We start from the raw sequence: 18,523 nt of genomic DNA on the forward strand, positions 1-18,523 counted from the left end.
TTATGTAACTAGATAAAATGAAATACCTAATTTAATATATAATATATTAACTTGGTATCTCCTATTGGCTATTAGTAAAGTTCATATTATGAATATTTTAAATATTTATCTGTTATTTTTCTAAGTATTAAATACATAGTTATATTTGTTTGATTATCTATGTATTTATTTTTTATAATAAAACCCAATTTAAAACATAGGACAAAGGTACACACATTTAAATTTTTTTAATTATAAGATTACTTACATCAAATAGTAATTTATTTAATTAACACGTAGCATATAACATACCATAGAGTTTACATTGCTTTTATAGGAATCATCAGGTATCATTGATAAGTGATATAATATAGTAAGTAATTATTGTTCAGCCAGCTACAACGGCAGTCATAACAATTTGGTAACAATAATATATTGCTCTGCATTACAATATAAAATTATAAAAACACTTAGCGAAATTGTGATAAAGATTAATAATGATGAATACTTTTTAATTAGAAGTTATATATTTCTAATATAGATAATATTATTAGTTTAATAAGGTAAATAAAAATTGATAGGTAAGAAAATCCTATCTAAAACATTTAAAAATTACTAAAACTGTTACCCTTCGTCATTAGTTACCTAGTTGATTATATATTTTCAACAATATCACAAAAAATACTAATTACAATAACAAATTAAATATTTTAAATTTAAAACAAAGTTGTTGGTATCTAATTTGTTAATAGAACTCCAGTATTAGGTATATATTATACTTGATATTATATGTATAGGTACGTAAATACGCTTAGATATATATTTTCTTAACAAGTAGTATGTAAGTTGAACATAAATAACATAATATTAAATAATAATTATACATATTAGTGACATCTAAACAGTATTACCTAATAGAAATTATGGTATTTTCGTTAGTTTAGATAAGTTCATAAATACCTATTATAATTCATGTCTTAGAAATCAATATAATATCATCATAGATTTTATCTAGGTAGTTAAATTGAAATTTTTATGTTAAATTAGATTTATACATACAATTATAAACATTGTTGTGATATTCAATGGTGTAGAACTACAATTCATAACTAATCAATAGGTATCCTGATTAAACGACCACTACCTATTGTATATTATTATTGCAATTATAATGGTACAGATTTTATTTGTTTAGTAGTGTTGTTATACATTCACCCTGTGAATATGATCAGGACCTTACAATGCATAGGTGCCTTACTTAATAACACAGTGTATGACAACCAACCCTCAATCAAATGTAAGACGCTACACAAACTAAGTATAATAGATAGATACCTAATAATCGTTATAAACGCGATTGGCATACCTTCATGTTCGTGTCCGATTCAACGTGTGGTGAAGTCAATTAATCGGTTGTATCGTTCAACGTTTCATTTCGACTGTCGGGCGAAGCGAAAAAATAAAACTAACAGGTATAATAATTAATGTATCGTAACAATAATAATATTATTATTATGGTTTTAAATTATTCCGGTTAGATACGACGAGCACGACGAGCACCAGACGGATCACACGAGAATGATAAGACTATCACTGGTACGCGAAATGAAAGGTTCACCGTAAAAAAAACATAAACACCGGCGCGGCGGTGTGGATGACTCGTAATCCGCCCCGGCCGGCTGACCGACGTGCCCCAAGCGGCCGGTTGCGGCGTGTGACCTACAAACGCATCGACGGAGACCTTCACGGAAACCGATTCTCGAGTCTAATACTAAAATAATAATTTATTATTATAGGTACCAATTCATTTATTTCTACACGAATTATCCACGATTGTTAGTAACTATAATATGCATTAAACACCTTGAATTTGAAATTTGTTATAGGTACAGCCGTTGATCCGTGCAAATGTTACCTAGGACCTATTGGCTAAATGTTTAATATTGTTTCTTTTGACTCAGATCATACTATTATAATGTTTCCATAGAAAAAAAAATTATTAGATGGATAAACGACGGGCGCAATTTATTATTCAAAAGTATATTATAATAATATACATTGTACTTGAGAAGTTGAAGTTCGAGTATGACCACTTTATTTTATCGATTCTGCATTTCTGCACCTTAAAAATACTACTTAATTAAACGAAAATACTTGGAAAATAGGTGGTACTTATGATACTATCTATAATATTATATTCGAAAAGCACAAAAAAATATAACAATCGACTTTAGTTTTTTTTCGTTTACCTACTTATTAATTATTGTATTAAATATATACATAGTAATAGTAAGCTACTATAAAATAATGATTATATTTTAATTTAAATAAAATATATTTAAAAAAAATACCCATAAGGGATCAGATCAACCGTGTATTTACAGGACTTCAACAAGAACGTCCAAAAATCTGTTAACTATTATTTATTAAACAAATTTAAACATTTAATTTTACAAAATTACAATTCTTCGTTTAAATACCTATCAACTTTCGTCTGAATTTGAACTAAAAATGTTTAAATAAACAAACTGTGTTTATATATTTATTAGATTTTTTGGTTTCAGACGTTTCAGAATGAAGTATTTATGAACAACATTGTATTAAATTTCCAAGAATTTACTAAATAAATTGAAAATTGTATAAATTTTTAGGTATAAGAAAATGTTTCAAGTTTTGACAAATTTTAACTTTAAATGCTTAAAAAAAATCCAGCCAATGTATCTTTAATATCTTTAATAGATATAATATCAAATTATAAGGAACCTTGAATCCAATTTTCAAGCAATTTGACTGAGTGAAAATTGTTTTATTGACAAAAAAGTAAAAAAAAAAAAAAGGTGGGCAACTGGGTGTTGGTATAATGGCTTGTGTAAAAATTGAATTCAATGATATACCTACCTATAATATCATTGTATAAGAAAACCGATTCTGAGCGAAGACGGTCGTCGGTCAGGATAGGTTATATTAGATATAATATTTGATGATATTATTTTGAATAAAGTAATTTATGTTTAACCTGTTCACGTGGAACTTTGTTTTAAAATGTTAATCCTTAGCTATAAAAGTAGAACATTTTATACATTTTTAATTCCTAAATAATTTATAAATTTAATTAAAATTTAAACTTTAATTAATAATAAAAAAAACGTGCCTATGTATTTATAATATTTTTCATCTGTAATTGTGACAATATATCAGAATATATCAGGAGTCCTGTATTAATGTTTCACTCTTTTTGACCCATCAAATAAAATTGTATTGATATTTTTAGAGTAAACAGCTCAAAACGGGTCAAAATGATGTTTTTCCCGGTGTTTTTGGGAACTATTGGGAATTCTAAATTTAGACCTCCAACTAGATTCACTTTCCCATCGAACAAGATACTGTCGAAGAAAATCGAAGTAGTTTTACTGCCCCAAACGATAATGACATACGCAAAAAAAACAAACATCATTGTAAAATAAATACATTCATCGCTTCGCTCAAAATCTAAAACTAATAGGTATGTAAATAATGTCTACAAATAGCTAAAAAAGATTATTAAGAAGATATTTTTGAAATTATACCATGTATAGAATATTCTATATTATACATTTCATACACAATTAGTTAAAATTACAAGCATCATACTTACAATTATTCGTTTTTGAATCACAACAAAATAAGAAAATCGATTTAGTCAAAAACTCCGTACCTAAATATTATCGTTTTATTTTTGTTTTCCTGGTTATTAAGAAAACTACTCGGATTTTTTCCCTTTAGTATCCAAAGTGCTCCTTACCAGAAAAAAATATTGGAGTTAAAATCGAAGCCTTTATTCTACTGTAAAAAGAAGTGTCTTCAGACACAAAAATAGCACATCATTGTAAAATCAATACATTCATCGCTCCGCTCAAAATCTAAAAGGGACGTTCTCAATTGAAAAAGAAAAGTTTATACTATACTTTATATTATTACAGGTTTAGATTTAATAATATAAAAAGTTATTAAGTATTCGAAAATATGTTCAAATCGGAATTTAAATAAATGTCTCATTAAAGTATGAAAACTATAAAAAGGGATGAGCATATTTGTGAGTCACATTTTATAATATATAATAATATGGAATATAAATTATTATTATATACGTGCTAAAAATGTAGGGTTGGGTGTTTATTATGTCATTGGAAATTATGTTTCAATAAATAATATTTATCTATAGGTACTTATGTCTTATAGTACAAATTATATCACCTAAATATAAAATGATACGTCATGTAAATTTATACAAACTAAAATACATTTCGTAGGTATAAAACAATAAATGACGTTTCTGTGTAATAATACAGCTACGTTTTATCAACTTAACTATAGTATTAACATACACAAAGACTAAAAGGCAAGGATCATATTATACCGACATATTATAATACAAATATTCTAAGTTATCACTTACCTGAATACCTGATGCCTACATGTAAGCCTTAAATAATTTATACACAATATTGTAATACGTAGCCTGTATAGGTAATGATTTTGTTAGTGAAGTCATCCATATGTAAATATGAATATAGAAATGAAACAATTAATTTTTCTAGCTGTTCGATGTTTGAATAGAATATAGGTATAATAAATGATATAGGTATAGTCACTATAGAGGTAGGTACTTGAAAGTTAAAAGTGTGTATAATACAATAATAAAAGATAATAATTAATGAATGTTTTAAAAAAAAAATTAACAAAATTAAATAATTTAAGGAAGTAGGCTACATTATACCTATTAATAGTTAAATATTTGTTTTTACCGTCAATTCTAACCATATAATATAATAAGTAAATAGACAACTATTTTTGGCCGGGATGAATTTCTTTGAAAATAAAAAACTACAAAAGTTGTAGGTACAGAATATCATAATTTACACGAACTGCGTGTAGACTGCAAAGGAGAGGGGAAAATTCTATTGTTCGTGCCTACTCCATAACGGTGTATATAATACATAATTGGAACAACGATCGTATAGGTACTCGTATGTAATATACTCATCAAAGGGGGGAAAAATTATGGTCTAGAGCGTTGAATTTTCTGTCATAATATTGGATATATGTATTATGTATATAGATATTATAGCATAAATTATGCATATTGCAAGGTCCAGCGATGATACAGATCGTGGTTATTGTATAATAACTGATACACCTAATATGTGGTCTGTCGGTCTTATATTATGTATAGAATATAAAATATTGCATTGATACAATATATTTCACACCGAGAGTGGTTTCATACATTTGGTATATTATTTGTTATATTTAATAATATTACAGAATAATGTGACTTTATAGTTGGTATATACTTTATAATACCCAGGTGATCCATTTAAGTATCCACGTTAAATAATCAATTTATTGATTGGATTTCGGACAAGTAGTTAATTATAAAAAATACCTATAAAAAAATAAAAAATCATATTTTTAAAAAAAAATTTGTTTTGAAATTACCTACATCATCATATGTATATATAAAAAAAATATTTTCAAAAAAGTTGAAACTTTTCAAAATAGTGAGTTTAAGCACTTAAATGGATCACCCTGTAATAATTTAGTGCAAGTGTAGATTGTAGATCTGCGATATCATAAATATAAATTTTCAATGGTTATTAAATTTCCCTTGTATTCATATTTCATATTTTCATACTACCTATATAAATTACGATATAGTGATAAAAATCTTTTAGTTTATACCTACCGGCTAATTAAATCAATAACAGTTTTACAAAAAATACAAGTAGCTGGTACAACGATACGCATAAATGCATGACATTGGTTTAGATATTTTATCTGAGTATTATTACATAGGTACCTATTACCTATAGCTGAACTATTTGTACAACGTATTATACGAAACATTTAAATAATATTAATAAGTAGTTTAATAAATCGTAAAAAAAAATCCAAATATTATTAGGTACACAAATCCAGTAATAAGAGTATAACTGTTAAAAGTTTATAACCGATAATAATACATTCATATAAATATAAAATATTATATCAGTCAAATAAAAGTAGTCAGGAAACCAATCATATAGGTACTAACAGTTAAATCATGTAACTATTTTGGCATAAAAATCATATTTATATTGCTCTATGATCGCAATTCATTGTTCAAAAACAAATATTTCGAAGGAAACTTTCAACTCGCATTATAAGGTAATGATTTTTATTGGATGTTAAATTAGAAAAAAATGTAATTAAAATATTGCATATCCATTTAACATTAAATTTTATATTTATAGTTCTTGTCATGCAATAGTCTCCGATAAGTTCAAGCTTCGGAATAATAAACAAGTAAAATATTAATAAATCAATTGAGTTGCTGCATGAAGCTTTTCTAGCTCTTTTATTTTTCCAACAACAATTTTCCGAAAACCAACATAAAAAAAACAAATAGTTGTAAAACCAATTTAGATATTTATGTTACACGTTCCAGAAACAAAAATGATGTAGGTAAGTTTTAAAATGTATCTGATGACAATTTCCTGTTTCCTGTGCTGTGATATTTACAGACTGCTGTGTTTTGTTGTAAGTTTGTAGATGAAGATAATATTATGAGATGTTATAAATAAACCTATAATGGAACTTTTTTGTTTTTAAAATATGTTTTCTGCATTTACTAGTTATTGGAGTAGCTATCATTTGATGATGCCGATTGCCACCATAAATATTATGTATAATATAATATTATATAAACATTCCTATTGCATATAAAGGTACTAAAAACGTGCCGACTATAGTTCTACACTTCAACATACCGAATTACTAATATGGGTAATATAATGTGTAGGAATCATAATATATATAGGTACCATGTTTATGTAAGTAACTTATATTTGTTTTCATATTTTACATAATATATATTGTGTTTGTAAACAATAACGGACCTACTTATTAATATTATGTTTGATACTACACTATATAGCTGTAAAATATGAGTAGAAACTATAAATATTAAAACATATTTCAACTTTAAACGGGGCTGTTGTTATTTGATTTTGTTTACATTTTGCCCTAATAGAACGAATATGATTTAATAAATTGTGTATGTTCGATTTTTGAGATATTACTATTAGATATTATTATTTGTTAATAAATAATAATAATAATAATTATCATCAAACAAAATTATTAGTTAGGTAAATACAAGATTTACTTTTATGAAATACATATCATTTATTATGTATAGTTTATGGCGTTTATCTAACTGTTCTATATACAATGCTAAATAATAATAATACTCATTATTATCATTATCTTAACTATAGCTAATTCGATTCATTCATTAACTATTTTTACCAATGTTTTTATATGTTTATGCCGACATTACAACACATATTTTATCAAGCACACACAAGTTAATAAGTATGCATTTCTGATTCTGAGTGGAGCGCGGAATGCACATTGGTTCAATAGTAATTTGTTATATTACAATATGTCTTTCATCATATTATGGAGCAGAAAATATACTCCTATTATAGTCATATGTGTTCAACATTTATATGGCTTCCAATAGTCAATTTAATCAGTTGGTACTTTGAAAATTGTACGAAACGCATGTTTTCAACAAAATAAATTTTACATTTCGTTGAATTTAGAAACGGTCTATACGGAGTTAATAATGGGCATTTTTTTATCAGTATAAGTAAATTGTATAGTATAAAACACAAACAATCTTTAGAAATAGACGCTATAAACTACCAGGCTCTTTAGCTCGGAATATATTATTTTTGTATACAATGATTTATCAATGAATTCAAACATAGATCATAACTAGGTACTATTATCTACAGTGACCTACTCAATGACCAGATACACTACAAACTTATACTATACAGAAATATCCAAATTCCCCGATTTATTTTTTTGTTGGTCATCATTTTAAAAATATTAAAAATGTAACTAATTTAGTATTTACTATAAAATATTTTGTTCTATATTATTTAATATTTTATTGGTAATATCATTATATTATAGGTTTCCTTTTCCGTCAATTCGGTCCAATAAATATAGGCAATAATTTAACTATGATATATTTTATATAGCATTAGGTATTTTCATTAAGTTAACATAACGCTATCGCTATGGCACATGATTATCATATAAATTCCTATAATACATTTGAATGTAAATCCGAATTAAAAAAAATTCGAAAACTCATCACCTGCAGAGAGAAAACGATAACCGCGGTAGATGTAGACGACAATATTGCTGTCATCAATTATACATATAGGTATAAATATACCAATGCATTGCTTCTCTGTGGTTTTGAGTATTTGTGAATAAATAAATAAATAAATCAAAGAATTACAACTTTAAATTATATGCTTAAAAAACATAGTAGATCTCGCGGGACTATCATTACAAACAAATGTCCACGGTAACAGATGATAAAATATTATAACGTGTAAACATAATGTGTTGCACTTAACCATCATAAAATATGTTTATAAATTATGCGTACCTAATGAAATAAAACACTATTGAACAGTTTGGTTGTAGTTGAATATGTTATTATTTTTATTTTAACTTTAGATTTAATATATTTCATCAAGAAATGTCATGTTGGCAATACTTACCTATCTGGCTATCTATATGCATATTAATATATTATAACCAAAAATATAATCGAATTTTGAATATTATCAAGATATTAACACCAATAAATTATTATTAATGATATTAATGTTAATGACAGTTTATTGTCTATTTTCCATAAACCACTGTCCACTTGTTATATTTAATGCGCTGATTTGACTACCATAATTTTATATGAATAACTAGTCGGACTGTACGATTCATTGTCATTAAGTCATAACTCATATCTGTATAAAACAATATAATAATTTGATAGTAATGTGTTTTTTTTTTATTACTATGATTAAATTATATTTATTGATCAAACATTATATTCCTATTAATAAAAATCTAAAATGCAGATGGACTGACACGTTATATTACTTTTAAAGAAAAATTTCAAATTTCAATGTACCTATATATACTATATAGTATAGGTAGCTATAATAAATTATAACACTGAAACTCATTATTCTAATACTCGATACCTATTGAGAATAATAAACTTCCTTATTAATTTATTATCGTGATTTATAAGTTACCATATAATATATATATTATTATATTATTATTATATATTATATATTATATTACAAAAGTGATAAATCATATTGTGCAAGTAGGTACATGACGTACGAACTTGTAAATATTATCTCAAAAAAAAAAACAATTAAGTTATAAAAATGTTCCACATGATATAATTTGTTTGAGTTGACTTAGAACACTTGTATTTCATAATGCGTAAACTTATAAAACTAAATAAATCATTTTACTTGTCTGAATAATAACGTATCAAAATTCAAAATGTATTAACATAAATAAATTCAGAAATTGCTAATAAATATTTACTTTAATATTATGATGAAGGAACCTTTTATAGGAGCAGTGTATGAACTACAAATTCTAATTAATAATTTCTTCTTATCGCAAATATCGCTATACACTTGTATTTACTTTAATATTGCTAGGTATATGGCATAAATGCAATATTATGAACTTAATGTTGTATATTACAAGTATTTCAGTCTACACAACACACACGCAAGTATTCATAGTTGGATTTTATTTGAAGATTTGGTACGAAGAACTGAAACGTATTAATGCATTATTTTATTTGATATAGTTATAGTCAGTTAGGCTATACATATAAATTCTATACAATGTATTATACACAACATATACACTGGTTTTATATGGTATATATTATGATATTATATTTCAATCCCAATTCCAATCGCTTTGATGTAGTTGAACTCGCACAGAATCATGATTACCGTTAACGAAAACTTCGAATATATATATAGTAGCAATAATAAATTTGTTTATGACGGGAAAGTACCTATATAATATGTTAAAAACCACAAACGTACATAAAAATAAGAATTTATTTTATTTTATACTCCTGTGCATTTTTTTTTTTTTTAATCAACTTTACCTATACCTATTAGTCTTTACAGTTATTTTAATGCTTACTAATATATTTTATTTTTTTTGTACAATTTTAAGTACTAAAACCCTAACAGGATCACATAGTTAGATCGCAGGGTTGGTTGCAAGGGGGTGGCGAGGTGTGCCCCGGCACCAGGCCTCTCGCGGTTGCGCCTTACGCAGTATTCATATTGTATATTATAATAATTTAGACGTATTATAGGTGTGACGCACTACTAATAAAGTAATAAACATTGAAGATCAGTGGATTTGAGAACTAATAACTTGTAAGTAATAACTAATAACCAATAGTAATCCAGTAAATGTAACAAATTCGTGAAATCAGGAAGACTTAATCATTAAACAATTGTATTTAAACCATTATCAAGGCGCCCTAGTATTAACCGAACTAGGGGCCAATAGCCATTTTATGTATTTTTTTAAGTGTTTAGGAAGAGAACCCTTTCATATAAAAAAACTATTTTTCACCAGGCCCCGCAAATCCTTGAGCCGGGACTGTTAGAACGTTATTGTCATCTCGACGCATTATATAATAATAATATAGTGGTTATTGGTATATAATATTATATTATATTCCTTTAATAATTAATAAACCACTACATACGTAAAACACGATTGTGAGCAGCGCATGTTATTATTACTTAACCTGAGTCTGTTATTCACAAAAAAATATTAAATCATTACAGATTTTGAATAATGTAATATATCAGTGAATATTATATTAGCAAGCTGTATGAGTATTAATATTATGTCCAATTATGCGTGTCAAATATGCATTCGTGAATCAAATCAAAATTATTCTCGAAAATTAACATAGTTATGTAACTTTTTAAGTTGGGTTTTATTTAAATTACTACATACTATAATAGTGATTGGAAAGTTGTTATTAAATAACAATATCATCCATGTAAATAATTTACACGTCAGTTCTAAACGTTGTTATTTAATGTAAACTCTTTTTTTTCTGTCGGGAAAATGTTTCTCGTACGTTTCTGGTTCAAAAAGAAAAAAATAATGGAGCCAAACAATATTTACCAACGCAATGGTGTAATTTAATTTCATAATATTTAGTACCTATATGTATTGTTGAATTTGAGATAAAGATGATGATCATTTGAATTACAAATATGAATATGCAGAATAATATGCACTAATATCATTACGTACCTAAAGGCTAAAATACCAAAAAATTGATTATAAAATGTAACTTTGATACTTGTTAATATAATAATAGGTATATTATGATGTTCATTTTATAATATTACGTTGCTGAGAAATTTAAACGTTCGTACAGCTTCTGTTATTGATTAGTCCGGCAGAAAAAATATTATTTGAATTTTTACAATTGATAAAATAAACGTACTAATTTGAAGGTCTTCCTTAGAAATTGAACAAATATTATTTTATAATGTAATATTGAAATAACTTTAAATTTATATACTAATACTCGTGGGACGTGTGCTGTATGGCCATTGGCAATATATTATAAATAAGATATTATGTGATCCAAATTTAAAACGAATGAATAGTATTGAACATGATAATGGTGAGTGAAAATGAAACCCATAAACACTTGGTAATTGGTATTATTTATTATGTTCGTATATTTTGCTCGTCGTGATTTTAATTAATATATAATACATCTACAAGTATTTGATAAACAAAAATCATTATATTTAAAATTTAAAATAATTTCCAATAAGCATAATACCATAGATATAATTTTTAATGAATTTTATTGAAAATCGTGTTGAACACACATATTCATACTTTATATCATAATATTATATTAGTATAATTATTATTCATAGTGCGTATAGGTATTAGGTGTCTACTGCATGGCTAGTGGTTACTATAGATATTACTATTTACTAATTAAAATATTATATCAATAACTCAATATATACCTAGTTATTTTATAGTATGGCCAGTAAATGACGTGGTTTTAGTTACATGCAGTAATTAAAAAATAATGAGTAAAACTATTTTATTTAATTATTAATTTTAATTATGGACTATATAATTAGTTCTTACATCGTTATTATGGGCATTTTTTTACATTTTAATTATATAGCGATCATATAAACATAAATCATAAGTACCTGTCTATAATAAAACAAACTTTCCTTAACTAACACTAAAAACTTTCATCGATGGTAAACTTTCCATAAATTGGTCAGGCCATTTCCAGAAGCCGGTGTGTATGTGTTTAAATACTTCTAATCTAAAACTTTATACATGTACAGTAATATTTTATAGGTATACATGCACGAATTCTAATCTATATGATATTATGTTATATACTAATTATGTATGCGGCTCATGATCCTTATTATATCAAAATCATACCTTAAGTAAATTTTTTTTTTTAAATGTCCAAAGCAAAAACTATATCAGACAATAAATTATAAAAAATGTTTGAATTGTTTGGACTCATATAAAAGCAGTTGTACTGGTATATTTACATTATAAAATAATTCAAAACAATTGAATTTATAAATCAATAGTTATAGTACCTATTGTGTATTCTGTTTTATTAAATTAAAATTATATAATGAACTGTTAAACTTATTGGTTTTATCATAGAAATATACTTAATATTATTTTTATCGAACACTGTGTAAAAATAATTACTATACAATATAACTCATTCAGTTCATTTACGTGGGTAGGTAGCTTTATTAATGTTATATATTATATAACATTATAATATTAGATGAAATATATATATAAAGTCTGGTAGTCGTGGGCATAATATTACATATCGACTGATCAATTAGTACGTTCACGGTAAGTTAGATATCATAATATTATGTTATATCGCAACTAGTTTAATAATAATAATAATAACAGTTTATTTTTTGTAACCAATCAATATCCATGCACAAATTATTTTTAAACATTAAGTAAAGGTTACCAAACCAGTAAACCCCTGTAGTTTGGAAAAGACGTATAGATAATAATATATTGTTTAACCAAATTAGTGGCAGTAATTACTAATCAGTAGGTATTCAGAAAAATTATCGTAATGTGTCATATAACAATATCCACCTATAGGTAATAACTATCGATTTTCTAGGATATTGTGTTAGTTAAAGGGGGGTTTAGATACTGCACTAAGATCATGTCGTGTCGTGTCGTGTCATGTCGTGTGAAATTTTTTCTCTAATTGGCTGGACCACGTGGTTCTATCAAGGTATACCATATAATATATTGTTATTTTATCGCACGATACCACAGTAACCAAACGATACCGCATAGTTGAATATATTCAACTTTTTACCACGTGGTTATCTATAGAATCTGATATTTGCAGAGAAATTATAACTAAAAAAAAGTTATAAAATGTTATCGTCAGGTACCTACAATATTCACACCATTAGTATTGCATTTTGGTATACAGATAAAAAAAAACGCATTGCACGAAAGCACGTGATCATTAAAAACACGACACGACACGGTGTAAGTGTGCAACCTCCTTAACATTGTCATATATTATTACCGATATATTAGGTACCCATGTATTTTGAATACCATGAAAATATTATTGTTAAGTACTAGCTGGTTACTTATATACTCATATTATTAACAAACTATTAATTGTTATTAAAACAAAATGGTATTTTTTCTTACGGTAATGCAATTAACCCATATGTTTCGAAGTTACACCTGCATTTAAATGAAATTAATTCGTTCCGAGGTTGAGGGTGGTAATCGATTATTGGTTCAAACCGATGACATGCCTCGTGCCCTATGCCAATAATCAGTATAACCAATTACCATTTACTTATATCACGGATAATATATTTTCTTTCGATTCATATCATACAATGTACTACACATCTGATTGAACATTGATGATTAATGATTCTGTCGAAAACTTGGAATTTAAGAAAGCCACTGATGCGATCGCACACAACTCATTGTACTATAATTACTATAATTTTTTTTATTTTTTACTCCAAGCTGACTGTATTTGTAAAGTGAAAAGGCGATTTGTAATTCTTAATATTTACATTGATTATTGATAAGTACCTAGTCGACTATAGGCACTCGCCGTGTATGATAATCAATGATAAACGTACTTACTAAATAAAATTCAATCAAGTACAGCCCCCGTGTATCGTGCTAATATTATGCTATATTATAAGTGATACGAGTAGTATTATATTACTATGATTATTCGTTTTTGTACACAAAATTTAAGTCGAAGTGACCCGACTGCCATGCCAGTTAAAATCTACTGTAAACGGCAATGGCACTGTAATGGCACTGAAACGGTAGTTCAACTATTTTTTTTTAACAGACGTAGGCATATATATTATGCTCTTTATTTTACATCTCTGAAAATATATTCTTGGCACAAGATTTCCGTATAATGAATGATATATTATACTATATAATGCTAAACTCCTTAGTAATTACTTCCATGGAACGGCAATCATTACGGAATAAAAATCAATAACCATTCGCGTTGTGTGTGGATGGCCATTATTATTTTTATATAATATTTGTCAACCCACTTAAACCAGAAAAAAAACATGTTTTATTCCTCATATATTTGTTTGGGATGTCGGGAAGTCCAGTATTATGTATGTTGACATTTGTCGTATGTATACAATAGCATATATACATAGTATATATCAATACATGCACTTTATTATATTATGTAGCTACAGTAGCAGTAACTGATAACTATAATAGACATTATGTGTAGATGAAAAATAACGAAAATAAAAAATATGTCAACGAGTTCCCATTGTAAAAAATATATTATGATTAAATTATTTGGTTAATATTTGGTCAACTCTGTATCTCCATAAAAAAAATCGACCCTCGTACTTCGCTTTAAGCTAAAATATTATATAAAAATGGCCTCATTGCATTGGGGCTAATTGCTTTTTGACGCTTATAATAATTACGATGTGTTTAGGTGAGTTCAGTAAAATTTGTTTTAGCGTGTATCATGCAATGGGTTTGAGACTAACTTAATATAAAGTAATTACCTACCTACTGGATTACTTATGAGTTATGACAAAGTAATAGCTCCAATTCATTTTTGAAATAAAAACTTAGGACTTTAGAAAATTTCATTATTTGAATTTTTACATAATAAAACGTAAATTGCTGTTGAGCTCCACTTATCATTTTATCGTTATAAAATTACATTTCTTTAATTTAATTTTCCAGTCTTAAAAGTTTTTACTTTCTATAAAGCAATAATTGATAATTCCGCGAGTTAATACATATTATTATAATAATTTTTTGTTTCCCTTCGCCGAATTATTGTTAATTATTTATATAAGTATTTTTTTACGCATACCTATAAATATGTATTTTAATAATTCATACCACATGGTATATTCCATGTTTTTTGTTCATAATAATTGTTTTATTATATTTCATTTAAGCCGAGTTACGCACTTAAAACTGAAACCAAAATATAACGAGTGCCGTACCCAAATCTGTCGTGGGCGGATTGCCCAGTCTGATCCGACTTACACGGGTGGTGACTGATAACTAGACACCACCACCTAATTACCACTTTTGACTTTTTAACTAAAAAAATAGCACCAGACATGCACCGTATCCAATCAATTACAGGTCCGATTTACATTCGTGGTGACTGATACACATTTACAGTTTTGAACTTTAGACGTTTGACCCACAAAAAACCACAAGCCAACACGCCTTGTGTAGTGAACTAAAATATAACACAGTTATTGTGTCATCCATTTTTAGGCTCCAAAAATGTGTGGATTACGTCAGTATCATAAAGTATAATCCCTCTTGCAACCGAACCATACAGTTCAGCTACAGTCCATACGGCATACGGTTCTATATACCTACGTATAATAATATCTTGGCATTAATGACGACAGCTACACAATACGATTTTTGAGTTCTTTAAAAAGAAAATGAAAACAATATTATAAGGTCGAGGCGCTGGCGTTTTTTTGAAGGGAGTGACACTTTTGTAGTTTTATATTGTTTTAAACTGTTGGTGCACATGTAACAATAATGGGCACAGTTTTTTGTAAATTGTTTAATAATAATATTATATCCTTTGTAATTTAAAACGCTCTCCAAATATATTATTATGTATAATATAATATATTATTATCATATAATAAGTATAATAACACTAAGTCAACGTGGAACCTATACGTACTACCTACATTTAGTATCGGCATACATCGATAATTTTTTTTTTTTTATGATTTCAGTTGAAAAGTTCCATTATTATTATCTTATGAATAATGTTTTGTGTGAATAATTATTATTCACATACCACTAAAATAATATATTCGCTTCCAGTGTTCGTGGAAAAAAAAGAATAATGATTGAAATGTGCATGTGTACATTAAAATGAATCACCTGGCACATACAGTTTATCGCAGTGGCGTAACTCGTTATCTGAAGGTCAAAATGAAATTAAATGTAAAAAATGTTTATGAAAATTATAAAACATTGTTGTATACTTATACAGTTTTAATTATTTTCATGTTTTGCCCCACTAAATATTATGGAGACGTTATTTTAAATATTTGTTATAATATCCTATAATTATTTAATACAATACCTATAATATGTACTACCATTCACCTGTAATACCTAATAACTATTTTTTGTTTTTCTGCTGATTGTGATAATTCAAGACTTTAAGAGCACCTCTTGGTACTACGGTTACTACTAACTCGCTTGTATTTAATTTTTAAGACTACCTACTATGAAAGTTGAAAAATACCCACTCCAAGATACCACTTACTCCATCAACATAACAGTTTTACGATCTAAAGAACTACACACGAAAGTGTTGGTTCATCCCTTCTTCACAAAACCATGGTGATATTTAAATACTACTGTAACACTAATACATTCTTTACCCCACTCAAAATTTTAATTTTAATTTTTTAGCATTCTGCTTGCATCTTAGTAGGTAGGTAATAGGTATGTACATCCTTAAAACAGCGAACACTCGTTATTCAGATAATATTACTCTGCTCCAGATTAAGCACACAGATTGTCATTAAGATATCAAACGTTAATAATAGAGAAAAGTATAAGGACGAATGACAATAATTTTATGAAATGCCAGAATTATATCTTATTCAATTTTCAAAACTATATGGTCGAAAAATGTCAATATAGTTTTAGAAATATAAAATGATTAATGACAAATGGTCTGCTAACTGTTTGAAGTATCATTTATCATTAAGAGTGAATCACCAAGCATTCGCACTTCCCGCCACCCTACGGCTGTAAATGCATTAATGATGCACTTAAAATGCATATACAATCCTGATTTTTGGAAATTTTTGTATACCCAAAGACTAATAATTTAAATATTATGTTCAGACACCTTGGATATTTTTTGGCCTTTTCGAGGTGTGCCGTGTTATACCTTTACAATTTTGGTAAGTCACACGTTTTCTCCATTTGAACCTACTAACCCGTCTACCCCAAGCGTGCCTGCGCCACTTGACACTCTCTCATTGCAAGTTCCTCCGTCCTCATATTGTATATGACCATTATATTTTACAATATTTATACGGTATATATGTATACATGTATACGACATGTGCGGTGTATCTCATCTCCATATTATTTTATAGTCTATATTATTTTTAAAATTCGAGCTGGTTACCAAATTTGACTAAGCCACGGATAATGTAATCGAAATAAAATACCTATATGATTGTTGTACGTAATACGGAAACCGTTGGTCTATACAAAAATTGTAATTTGTGGACTCAGATGTGAGCGGAAGTAAAGATTTTAAAGTGGCCAGCTTGTCGTGTACACTCGGACGCGGCCTTTGTAGGGCACACACCAATAATTGCTGCCCAGATTTTTGAAGAGCGTATAAACGAATTGCGGCCCATATTTTTACTTTGGGTACTCACTTATTTAAAATATAAAATAAATATTATATAGGCGGTACTATCGAACTTTATTTTCCTTCCCATTTTTACACAGACTGTCTGTATAGCGTTATTACTGAAAAATCTTATACCATATCTTCATGAGAATTGGGTATCAATTCTGCCGAAATGACCTTTTTACCTGTAATATACTTATCGATTGTGCTGGCTATCGATTCCACTGATTTTTTTTTTATAACACATTGATTCCGCTCGGTCGCATATTATGATACACTTTAACTAAAAAAAAATGGGCAAGTGGGTGGTTACAAGCGGGTCACTGTAATGGATGGAGTTAAATTTTAATTCAATGATATCATATCATTGTATAAGAAAAACGATTCTGAGCGAAGATGGTTGGTCAGCCTATGATATTACTACCATATTGTATATTTGATGATATTATTGTGAATAAAGTAATTTATATAAAACCCATTTACGTGGAACTTTTGTTTTAAATTTTCTATCCTAAACTATAAAAGTTGAACATTTTATAAATTTTAAACTACAAAATAATTATTAAATTTTAAATTTGATAAATTTTGTCAACAACGAACTTTAAA

At 27.2% G+C, this 18,523-nt stretch overlaps 1 protein-coding gene across 7 annotated transcripts in view; it reads right to left on the reverse strand.

Annotated features, from left to right (window-relative positions):
• The window catches only part of LOC100159651 (alpha-1,6-mannosyl-glycoprotein 2-beta-N-acetylglucosaminyltransferase), a 65,897-nt gene that overhangs the window by 27,678 nt on the left and 19,696 nt on the right, over positions 1-18,523 (reverse strand). Inside the window, exon 1 of one of the 7 annotated variants that reach the window (XM_029486714.1) lies at positions 4,415-4,439. The exons of 2 other annotated variants lie outside the window; for them this stretch is intronic. The gene's annotated coding sequence lies outside the window, so the exon portion shown is untranslated. Of the gene's footprint in view, positions 1-1,345; positions 1,932-4,414; positions 4,440-18,523 lie in introns of those variants that run through there. 4 more of the 7 variants (XM_029486716.1, XM_029486712.1, XM_008185939.3 and 1 more) reach the window with 4 other exon arrangements.

Source organism: Acyrthosiphon pisum, chromosome A1, assembly GCF_005508785.2.
Source record: "Acyrthosiphon pisum isolate AL4f chromosome A1, pea_aphid_22Mar2018_4r6ur, whole genome shotgun sequence".
In the NCBI taxonomy this organism is placed as follows: Eukaryota; Metazoa; Arthropoda; class Insecta; order Hemiptera; family Aphididae; genus Acyrthosiphon; species Acyrthosiphon pisum.